The 9,382-nt window shown below is 52.0% G+C and overlaps 18 non-coding genes across 18 annotated transcripts; 6 read left to right on the top strand and 12 right to left on the bottom strand.

Annotated features, from left to right (window-relative positions):
• Positions 1-258: 258 nt before the first annotated feature.
• Trnap-agg (transfer RNA proline (anticodon AGG)) lies at positions 259-330 on the top strand. Its single transcript has one exon. It is a non-coding gene; the product is annotated as a tRNA-Pro (tRNA).
• Positions 331-523: 193 nt separating this feature from the next.
• Trnav-aac (transfer RNA valine (anticodon AAC)) lies at positions 524-596 on the bottom strand. The gene has a single exon. It is a non-coding gene; the product is annotated as a tRNA-Val (tRNA).
• A 157-nt stretch (positions 597-753) lies between these two features.
• On the bottom strand, positions 754-826 carry Trnav-cac (transfer RNA valine (anticodon CAC)). Its single transcript has one exon. It is a non-coding gene; the product is annotated as a tRNA-Val (tRNA).
• Positions 827-1,228: 402 nt separating this feature from the next.
• Positions 1,229-1,300, top strand: Trnap-agg (transfer RNA proline (anticodon AGG)). Its single transcript has one exon. It is a non-coding gene; the product is annotated as a tRNA-Pro (tRNA).
• A 193-nt stretch (positions 1,301-1,493) lies between these two features.
• Trnav-aac (transfer RNA valine (anticodon AAC)) lies at positions 1,494-1,566 on the bottom strand. Its single transcript has one exon. It is a non-coding gene; the product is annotated as a tRNA-Val (tRNA).
• A 157-nt stretch (positions 1,567-1,723) lies between these two features.
• On the bottom strand, positions 1,724-1,796 carry Trnav-cac (transfer RNA valine (anticodon CAC)). The gene has a single exon. It is a non-coding gene; the product is annotated as a tRNA-Val (tRNA).
• A 402-nt stretch (positions 1,797-2,198) lies between these two features.
• Trnap-agg (transfer RNA proline (anticodon AGG)) lies at positions 2,199-2,270 on the top strand. Its single transcript has one exon. It is a non-coding gene; the product is annotated as a tRNA-Pro (tRNA).
• A 193-nt stretch (positions 2,271-2,463) lies between these two features.
• Positions 2,464-2,536, bottom strand: Trnav-aac (transfer RNA valine (anticodon AAC)). Its single transcript has one exon. It is a non-coding gene; the product is annotated as a tRNA-Val (tRNA).
• Positions 2,537-2,693: 157 nt separating this feature from the next.
• Positions 2,694-2,766, bottom strand: Trnav-cac (transfer RNA valine (anticodon CAC)). The gene has a single exon. It is a non-coding gene; the product is annotated as a tRNA-Val (tRNA).
• A 402-nt stretch (positions 2,767-3,168) lies between these two features.
• Trnap-agg (transfer RNA proline (anticodon AGG)) lies at positions 3,169-3,240 on the top strand. The gene has a single exon. It is a non-coding gene; the product is annotated as a tRNA-Pro (tRNA).
• A 193-nt stretch (positions 3,241-3,433) lies between these two features.
• Positions 3,434-3,506, bottom strand: Trnav-aac (transfer RNA valine (anticodon AAC)). Its single transcript has one exon. It is a non-coding gene; the product is annotated as a tRNA-Val (tRNA).
• A 157-nt stretch (positions 3,507-3,663) lies between these two features.
• Positions 3,664-3,736, bottom strand: Trnav-cac (transfer RNA valine (anticodon CAC)). Its single transcript has one exon. It is a non-coding gene; the product is annotated as a tRNA-Val (tRNA).
• A 402-nt stretch (positions 3,737-4,138) lies between these two features.
• Trnap-agg (transfer RNA proline (anticodon AGG)) lies at positions 4,139-4,210 on the top strand. The gene has a single exon. It is a non-coding gene; the product is annotated as a tRNA-Pro (tRNA).
• A 193-nt stretch (positions 4,211-4,403) lies between these two features.
• On the bottom strand, positions 4,404-4,476 carry Trnav-aac (transfer RNA valine (anticodon AAC)). The gene has a single exon. It is a non-coding gene; the product is annotated as a tRNA-Val (tRNA).
• A 157-nt stretch (positions 4,477-4,633) lies between these two features.
• On the bottom strand, positions 4,634-4,706 carry Trnav-cac (transfer RNA valine (anticodon CAC)). Its single transcript has one exon. It is a non-coding gene; the product is annotated as a tRNA-Val (tRNA).
• A 402-nt stretch (positions 4,707-5,108) lies between these two features.
• Trnap-agg (transfer RNA proline (anticodon AGG)) lies at positions 5,109-5,180 on the top strand. Its single transcript has one exon. It is a non-coding gene; the product is annotated as a tRNA-Pro (tRNA).
• A 193-nt stretch (positions 5,181-5,373) lies between these two features.
• Trnav-aac (transfer RNA valine (anticodon AAC)) lies at positions 5,374-5,446 on the bottom strand. Its single transcript has one exon. It is a non-coding gene; the product is annotated as a tRNA-Val (tRNA).
• A 157-nt stretch (positions 5,447-5,603) lies between these two features.
• On the bottom strand, positions 5,604-5,676 carry Trnav-cac (transfer RNA valine (anticodon CAC)). The gene has a single exon. It is a non-coding gene; the product is annotated as a tRNA-Val (tRNA).
• Positions 5,677-9,382: the final 3,706 nt, after the last annotated feature.

The following is a 9,382-nucleotide window of genomic DNA, read 5'->3' as shown; positions in this document are numbered from 1 at the left end:
TGTCTGCCGTAGCACCCCTAACGAGATAGCGGCGTTTCGCGCAGTCGTTATTGCAAGTCATATCAGCAAAAGCAATCACTTTCTCAGCAGCAGGCAGTGCGAGCCCAGCGGCAGCTCTACATGAAGGTACCAATAGCCCAGGAAGGCCGCCGACCGCGGGAATTCGCGCCGCCCCCATCCCGCCAGCGTACACGAGACTTCCAGGGCACCCTGGACGACATCGAGGGACTGGAATATTTGGCATTCGCCGTGTCACAGGGCTCGTTGGTCTAGGGGTATGATTCCTGCTTAGGGTGCAGGAGGTCCCGGGTTCAAATCCCGGACGAGCCCTAGCGTTTTGTGCAAACTGATCGCACGTCAGTGGCTGAGTCAGCGCAAAAAGCTCGCCGTCAATATCAAATGAATTTCTTATTCGATGTGAGCAATTGACACTCGGGTCCGACGCGTGAAGGCGATTACGAAGGTTTCGGGTACAGATGGTAGCAGATACATTTAGTACGTCTTGCTTAAAGTGATGAAAAAGTGTTTCCGCCCGGGATCGAACCGGGGACCTTCTGCGTGTTAGGCAGACGTGATAACCGCTACACCACGGAAACTGCTTGTGTGCACCTTACTTCACAGACAACTTATAGTGATGTTGCCATCGTAACTAAAAAATTCAATAAATGTGGTACTTGCAAACGAAGGGACATGCAGCAGATCCACACACGACGTGGCTCATTGGAGGACAATACGACATAGGCAGGAAAATACTGTTCCCGCCCGGGATCGAACCGGGGACCTTCTGCGTGTGAAGCAGACGTGATAACCGCTACACTACGGAAACGACGGACCCCAGGAGTCCATCCTAGTTCACTCGAACTTGCCTCAGACTTTCTCTCGTCCGCGAATGCACACACGACAGTTCTTTTGTCAGCCTGGAACCCATCACAGCCGAGGGCTCAAGAAGTCTTCGGGGTGCTCGAGAGGGTGTCTGCCGTAGCACCCCTAACGAGATAGCGGCGTTTCGCGCAGTCGTTATTGCAAGTCATATCAGCAAAAGCAATCACTTTCTCAGCAGCAGGCAGTGCGAGCCCAGCGGCAGCTCTACATGAAGGTACCAATAGCCCAGGAAGGCCGCCGACCGCGGGAATTCGCGCCGCCCCCATCCCGCCAGCGTACACGAGACTTCCAGGGCACCCTGGACGACATCGAGGGACTGGAATATTTGGCATTCGCCGTGTCACAGGGCTCGTTGGTCTAGGGGTATGATTCCTGCTTAGGGTGCAGGAGGTCCCGGGTTCAAATCCCGGACGAGCCCTAGCGTTTTGTGCAAACTGATCGCACGTCAGTGGCTGAGTCAGCGCAAAAAGCTCGCCGTCAATATCAAATGAATTTCTTATTCGATGTGAGCAATTGACACTCGGGTCCGACGCGTGAAGGCGATTACGAAGGTTTCGGGTACAGATGGTAGCAGATACATTTAGTACGTCTTGCTTAAAGTGATGAAAAAGTGTTTCCGCCCGGGATCGAACCGGGGACCTTCTGCGTGTTAGGCAGACGTGATAACCGCTACACCACGGAAACTGCTTGTGTGCACCTTACTTCACAGACAACTTATAGTGATGTTGCCATCGTAACTAAAAAATTCAATAAATGTGGTACTTGCAAACGAAGGGACATGCAGCAGATCCACACACGACGTGGCTCATTGGAGGACAATACGACATAGGCAGGAAAATACTGTTCCCGCCCGGGATCGAACCGGGGACCTTCTGCGTGTGAAGCAGACGTGATAACCGCTACACTACGGAAACGACGGACCCGAGGAGTCCATCCTAGTTCACTCGAACTTGCCTCAGACTTTCTCTCGTCCGCGAATGCGCACACGACAGTTCTTTTGTCAGCCTGGAACCCATCACAGCCGAGGGCTCAAGAAGTCTTCGGGGTGCTCGAGAGGGTGTCTGCCGTAGCACCCCTAACGAGATAGCGGCGTTTCGCGCAGTCGTTATTGCAAGTCATATCAGCAAAAGCAATCACTTTCTCAGCAGCAGGCAGTGCGAGCCCAGCGGCAGCTCTACATGAAGGTACCAATAGCCCAGGAAGGCCGCCGACCGCGGGAATTCGCGCCGCCCCCATCCCGCCAGCGTACACGAGACTTCCAGGGCACCCTGGACGACATCGAGGGACTGGAATATTTGGCATTCGCCGTGTCACAGGGCTCGTTGGTCTAGGGGTATGATTCCTGCTTAGGGTGCAGGAGGTCCCGGGTTCAAATCCCGGACGAGCCCTAGCGTTTTGTGCAAACTGATCGCACGTCAGTGGCTGAGTCAGCGCAAAAAGCTCGCCGTCAATATCAAATGAATTTCTTATTCGATGTGAGCAATTGACACTCGGGTCCGACGCGTGAAGGCGATTACGAAGGTTTCGGGTACAGATGGTAGCAGATACATTTAGTACGTCTTGCTTAAAGTGATGAAAAAGTGTTTCCGCCCGGGATCGAACCGGGGACCTTCTGCGTGTTAGGCAGACGTGATAACCGCTACACCACGGAAACTGCTTGTGTGCACCTTACTTCACAGACAACTTATAGTGATGTTGCCATCGTAACTAAAAAATTCAATAAATGTGGTACTTGCAAACGAAGGGACATGCAGCAGATCCACACACGACGTGGCTCATTGGAGGACAATACGACATAGGCAGGAAAATACTGTTCCCGCCCGGGATCGAACCGGGGACCTTCTGCGTGTGAAGCAGACGTGATAACCGCTACACTACGGAAACGACGGACCCCAGGAGTCCATCCTAGTTCACTCGAACTTGCCTCAGACTTTCTCTCGTCCGCGAATGCACACACGACAGTTCTTTTGTCAGCCTGGAACCCATCACAGCCGAGGGCTCAAGAAGTCTTCGGGGTGCTCGAGAGGGTGTCTGCCGTAGCACCCCTAACGAGATAGCGGCGTTTCGCGCAGTCGTTATTGCAAGTCATATCAGCAAAAGCAATCACTTTCTCAGCAGCAGGCAGTGCGAGCCCAGCGGCAGCTCTACATGAAGGTACCAATAGCCCAGGAAGGCCGCCGACCGCGGGAATTCGCGCCGCCCCCATCCCGCCAGCGTACACGAGACTTCCAGGGCACCCTGGACGACATCGAGGGACTGGAATATTTGGCATTCGCCGTGTCACAGGGCTCGTTGGTCTAGGGGTATGATTCCTGCTTAGGGTGCAGGAGGTCCCGGGTTCAAATCCCGGACGAGCCCTAGCGTTTTGTGCAAACTGATCGCACGTCAGTGGCTGAGTCAGCGCAAAAAGCTCGCCGTCAATATCAAATGAATTTCTTATTCGATGTGAGCAATTGACACTCGGGTCCGACGCGTGAAGGCGATTACGAAGGTTTCGGGTACAGATGGTAGCAGATACATTTAGTACGTCTTGCTTAAAGTGATGAAAAAGTGTTTCCGCCCGGGATCGAACCGGGGACCTTCTGCGTGTTAGGCAGACGTGATAACCGCTACACCACGGAAACTGCTTGTGTGCACCTTACTTCACAGACAACTTATAGTGATGTTGCCATAGAAACTAAAAAATTCAATAAATGTGGTACTTGCAAACGAAGGGACATGCAGCAGATCCACACACGACGTGGCTCATTGGAGGACAATACGACATAGGCAGGAAAATACTGTTCCCGCCCGGGATCGAACCGGGGACCTTCTGCGTGTGAAGCAGACGTGATAACCGCTACACTACGGAAACGACGGACCCCAGGAGTCCATCCTAGTTCACTCGAACTTGCCTCAGACTTTCTCTCGTCCGCGAATGCACACACGACAGTTCTTTTGTCAGCCTGGAACCCATCACAGCCGAGGGCTCAAGAAGTCTTCGGGGTGCTCGAGAGGGTGTCTGCCGTAGCACCCCTAACGAGATAGCGGCGTTTCGCGCAGTCGTTATTGCAAGTCATATCAGCAAAAGCAATCACTTTCTCAGCAGCAGGCAGTGCGAGCCCAGCGGCAGCTCTACATGAAGGTACCAATAGCCCAGGAAGGCCGCCGACCGCGGGAATTCGCGCCGCCCCCATCCCGCCAGCGTACACGAGACTTCCAGGGCACCCTGGACGACATCGAGGGACTGGAATATTTGGCATTCGCCGTGTCACAGGGCTCGTTGGTCTAGGGGTATGATTCCTGCTTAGGGTGCAGGAGGTCCCGGGTTCAAATCCCGGACGAGCCCTAGCGTTTTGTGCAAACTGATCGCACGTCAGTGGCTGAGTCAGCGCAAAAAGCTCGCCGTCAATATCAAATGAATTTCTTATTCGATGTGAGCAATTGACACTCGGGTCCGACGCGTGAAGGCGATTACGAAGGTTTCGGGTACAGATGGTAGCAGATACATTTAGTACGTCTTGCTTAAAGTGATGAAAAAGTGTTTCCGCCCGGGATCGAACCGGGGACCTTCTGCGTGTTAGGCAGACGTGATAACCGCTACACCACGGAAACTGCTTGTGTGCACCTTACTTCACAGACAACTTATAGTGATGTTGCCATCGTAACTAAAAAATTCAATAAATGTGGTACTTGCAAACGAAGGGACATGCAGCAGATCCACACACGACGTGGCTCATTGGAGGACAATACGACATAGGCAGGAAAATACTGTTCCCGCCCGGGATCGAACCGGGGACCTTCTGCGTGTGAAGCAGACGTGATAACCGCTACACTACGGAAACGACGGACCCCAGGAGTCCATCCTAGTTCACTCGAACTTGCCTCAGACTTTCTCTCGTCCGCGAATGCACACACGACAGTTCTTTTGTCAGCCTGGAACCCATCACAGCCGAGGGCTCAAGAAGTCTTCGGGGTGCTCGAGAGGGTGTCTGCCGTAGCACCCCTAACGAGATAGCGGCGTTTCGCGCAGTCGTTATTGCAAGTCATATCAGCAAAAGCAATCACTTTCTCAGCAGCAGGCAGTGCGAGCCCAGCGGCAGCTCTACATGAAGGTACCAATAGCCCAGGAAGGCCGCCGACCGCGGGAATTCGCGCCGCCCCCATCCCGCCAGCGTACACGAGACTTCCAGGGCACCCTGGACGACATCGAGGGACTGGAATATTTGGCATTCGCCGTGTCACAGGGCTCGTTGGTCTAGGGGTATGATTCCTGCTTAGGGTGCAGGAGGTCCCGGGTTCAAATCCCGGACGAGCCCTAGCGTTTTGTGCAAACTGATCGCACGTCAGTGGCTGAGTCAGCGCAAAAAGCTCGCCGTCAATATCAAATGAATTTCTTATTCGATGTGAGCAATTGACACTCGGGTCCGACGCGTGAAGGCGATTACGAAGGTTTCGGGTACAGATGGTAGCAGATACATTTAGTACGTCTTGCTTAAAGTGATGAAAAAGTGTTTCCGCCCGGGATCGAACCGGGGACCTTCTGCGTGTTAGGCAGACGTGATAACCGCTATACCACGGAAACTGCTTGTGTGCACCTTACTTCACAGACAACTTATAGTGATGTTGCCATCGTAACTAAAAAATTCAATAAACGTGGTACTTGCAAACGAAGGGACATGCAGCAGATCCACACACGACGTGGCTCATTGGAGGACAATACGACATAGGCAGGAAAATACTGTTCCCGCCCGGGATCGAACCGGGGACCTTCTGCGTGTGAAGCAGACCTGATAACCGCTACACTACGGAAACGACGGACCCGGGGAGTCCATCCTAGTTCACTCGAACTTGCCTCAGACTTTCTCTCGTCCGCGAATGCACACACGACAGTTCTTTTGTCAGCCTGGAACCCATCACAGCCGAGGGCTCAAGAAGTCTTCGGGGTGCTCGAGAGGGTGTCTGCCGTAGCACCCCTAACGAGATAGCGGCGTTTCGCGCAGTCGTTATTGCAAGTCATATCAGCAAAAGCAATCTCTTTCTCAGCAGCAGGCAGTGCGAGCCCAGCGGCAGCTCTACATGAAGGTACCAATAGCCCAGGAAGGCCGCCGACCGCGGGAATTCGCGCCGCCCCCATCCCGCCAGCGTACACGAGACTTCCAGGGCACCCTGGACGACATCGAGGGATCAGTTCCGCTTTAGACGCCGTGCAGTGTGGACGTGCCTAGTCTTCCGCTCCGCCGTAGCGTTACGTATAGTGGACTATCGTTTTTGTTTACGTGTTGTGTTGCAACTTCTGTGAGTGTTTCTCCGTCGTTGTTTCGTACCTTGTGTTACTTTCTGTCCTTATTTCAGTGTTTTTTGTGTAGCGGTTTCGACCGCATATTTTGAAAATGTCGTCCCAGGTTATTCCTCGTCAGGCTACAGTTAGTTTTGCTTTTGACAAGTCAACCCGCCATGTGCAACCTAGTTCTCTTGAGATTCATGATTGGTTGGTAGATACCTTTGGTGTTCATTCGGATCAGGTGCACACTGCTTATTTTGATACCGAACTGTATGTTTTCTTTGTTAAGTTTATGGACCCACTTCAGGTTGATAAAATTCTTTCTAAATACGGTCATCAAGTTCTCTTTCGACATCGGGATGATTCTGTAAGTACCGTGCTGCTTTCCAATGCTTCCATTACGTACACCAGTGTTCGTGTTTACAACCTTCCACCGGAGGTGGATAATGTCTATCTTAAGGAGGGTCTACAGAAGTATGGTGATGTAAAGAGCATTCGCCTTGAACGCTGGTCAAGCCAACATCGCCTGCAATGTTACAGTGGTATTCGTTCAGTCGAAATGCACGTTAAGCAGAATATTCCATCTCACCTGCAGATCGGTGGATATCGTGTCCATGTAACATATAGTGGTCAGGTTGGCACCTGTTTTTTGTGCAATGAAAGTGGTCACGTGCGTACCGACTGTCCGCGGAGAGTTTTTGTTTTAAAAAATTCTCTCGAACAGCGTCGCAAGTTAACGGTCGCTGACCTCGTTGCAGGTGGTTCTGCTCTTGGTGTAGCACAGTCCAGTGGTAGTAGCGCCCCGCCACAGGTTTTGCGCATCCCTGACACAGAATTTCCTCCTTTGCGTGCTAAATCTGATGTTGTTCCGTCTGTCCCTCAGGTGGGTGTGCCACTTTTGAATAATAAGAGGCGTCGCCCACACGATGGAAATAGTACGGATGAGGATCTCCCTGAGATGCCCCAGTCCGAGCAACCGGCATCCTCCGAGCCACTGTGTACTGTAGCTGCTCCCTGCCCTCCTGAGGTAGCGGTTCCGGTGGCGGCTGCTGGCGCCCCTCCGGCCTCCGACGCAGCTTCTCTCGAGTCGGGTCGTCGGTCGGGCCTGTTGGCGCCGTCTTCCGAACCGACTTCGATGTCACAACAAGTGGAGCCGCGACAACTTCCTGCTTCGCTGCCCCATACCTCTGCCAGCGGAGCTGCTCCGCTTCCTTCCAACTCTGCGGCCTCGGACCTTCCTGCTCACGTTTCGCCTCCGTGCAGTCCATGTTTGCCGGAAGCTAGTGCAGGTGTTGACCATTCCGTTTTGTCGGATGTTTCCCCCGCGACCCCGGATCCCGCATGTGGACCGGCGCGGGTGGTGTCGGATACAGAACTTGACCCTCCTACGTCACCGGCGGCTGAAGCTTCCTTGCCCGTCAGCCGACGCAAGTTACGCGTTCAGCCGAACGTTAATGCTGTTCGTAAAAAACCGAAACGTAAGGGATCCGCGGAACGGGGTAGCAGTCCCCCTCCCTCGGAAGCCTCCGTCACCCCTGCTATGGACTGTGACGCTGGTGCGTCGGTGTAGGTGATTTGTTTTCTCGCTTTTCTCTCTATGGTTCAAGCATACACCTTTCTTACCTTAAATGTTAACCGTATTGAGTCCGACGTTCGCATTGCCTCTTTGCGGCAGTTTATTTACGACGCCTGTGCGGACGTAGTGTTTTTGCAGGAAGTGTTGTTTTCTGATCTCTCTCTACCTGGATTTCAAACTGTTTTTAATGTCGCGCCGGAATATTCAACAGGAACTGCTCTTTTCTTTCGAGAGGGCATTCCTATTACTGACATTGAATTCCTTGACTCTGGCCGTGGGATTGGTTGTCGTCTTTTTGATCTCCGCCTCGTTGTTTTGTATGCCCCCTCTGGTTCGGGTCACACTGTGGCTCGATCGCGCTTTTATAAAGAAGAGCTTATTTATCTTTTGCGCCAGAGTCCTCGGAGTCTCCTGCTCGGAGGCGATTTTAATTGTGTTTTACGCCCTGAAGACCAGTCCCCCAATTTTAATTATTGCCGTGATTTACATGACATAGTACGTACGATGCATCTGCGTGATGTTTGGGAACACAAATATCCAACCCTGGTGAAATATACGTTTTTTACCGCGTCCTCATGCAGTAGACTCGACAGATTCTATTTATCTGATTTTTTATGTGATAAAATTCTTTCTGTCGACGTTATTCCTACTAGTTTTTCTGACCATTGTGCTTTTACTGCAACTGTAAATCTTAGCCACCAACCTGCAAAACTTTATCGTTCCCAGTGGATGTTAAATGTTTCCCACCTTGCCGACAGTGATATGGATGATGTTATACGCGGCGTGTGGGAGCGATGTCTTCGCTCTGTCCCGCGATACCCCTCCTTGCTGGTTTGGTGGACTGCGTTTGCCAAGCCCAAGATTCGTCAGACTTTGATTTTTTACTGTGCTGCAAGGGCGCGTGATTTTAAGAACACGCATGAATATTACTACTCTGTCCTGCGTGAACTATATGACGCGGCGGGTACCTCTCCTCTGCGGATCCATGATGTTCGTCGTATTAAAGCCAAGCTCTTGAGCCTTAAACGACGACAGATGGATGGTCTGCGAGTTAAGTCGAAACCTCACTCTCTTGTTGAAGGTGAACTGACATCCTTGTACCACCTGCTACGGCATCAGACTCGTCGTCGTCGCTCCTTCATCTCTTCTCTTACGGTGGATGATGGACGACAGCTTATTGCACAGGAGGAAATGATTCGTGCTCTTCACCAATATTACACTAGTCTCTATTCTGCCGATGATTCTGGTGAGTCTCTTTCGGAAGATGTCTTTGGGGATCTAACTGCGACGATCGCGCCTGACGCGAACGGCGAATTTCTCCGGGAGTTCCAGGTAGATGATGTTTTCGATTTTATTGCTCGCTCTCCGTCCAGTAAATCGCCGGGTCCAGACGGCCTGCCTAAAGAATTTTATCTCCGTTTCTGGCCTCTTTTGGGTGGCATTTTTACGCAGATTTTAAATGAGATTGTCAGGGGGATGGATGTGCCTGTCGATTTTAAAGTAGGGAAAATTGTTTTAATTCCGAAGTCCTCTGGTCGTTTATCTGCTGCCAATCTTCGTCCGCTCACATTGCTGAATTTTGACTACAAGACAGCTGCTAGAGCGCTCAACAGCCGGTTGTCTTCTCTGCTTCGGGGTGTGATTGGTGCACATCAATGTTG

This window comes from Schistocerca serialis, chromosome 2 (assembly GCF_023864345.2).
Source record: "Schistocerca serialis cubense isolate TAMUIC-IGC-003099 chromosome 2, iqSchSeri2.2, whole genome shotgun sequence".
Lineage (NCBI taxonomy): Eukaryota > Metazoa > Arthropoda > Insecta > Orthoptera > Acrididae > Schistocerca > Schistocerca serialis.
Note: the sequence above shows the minus strand (reverse complement) of the source record. Positions and strands in the feature narration are given on the sequence as shown.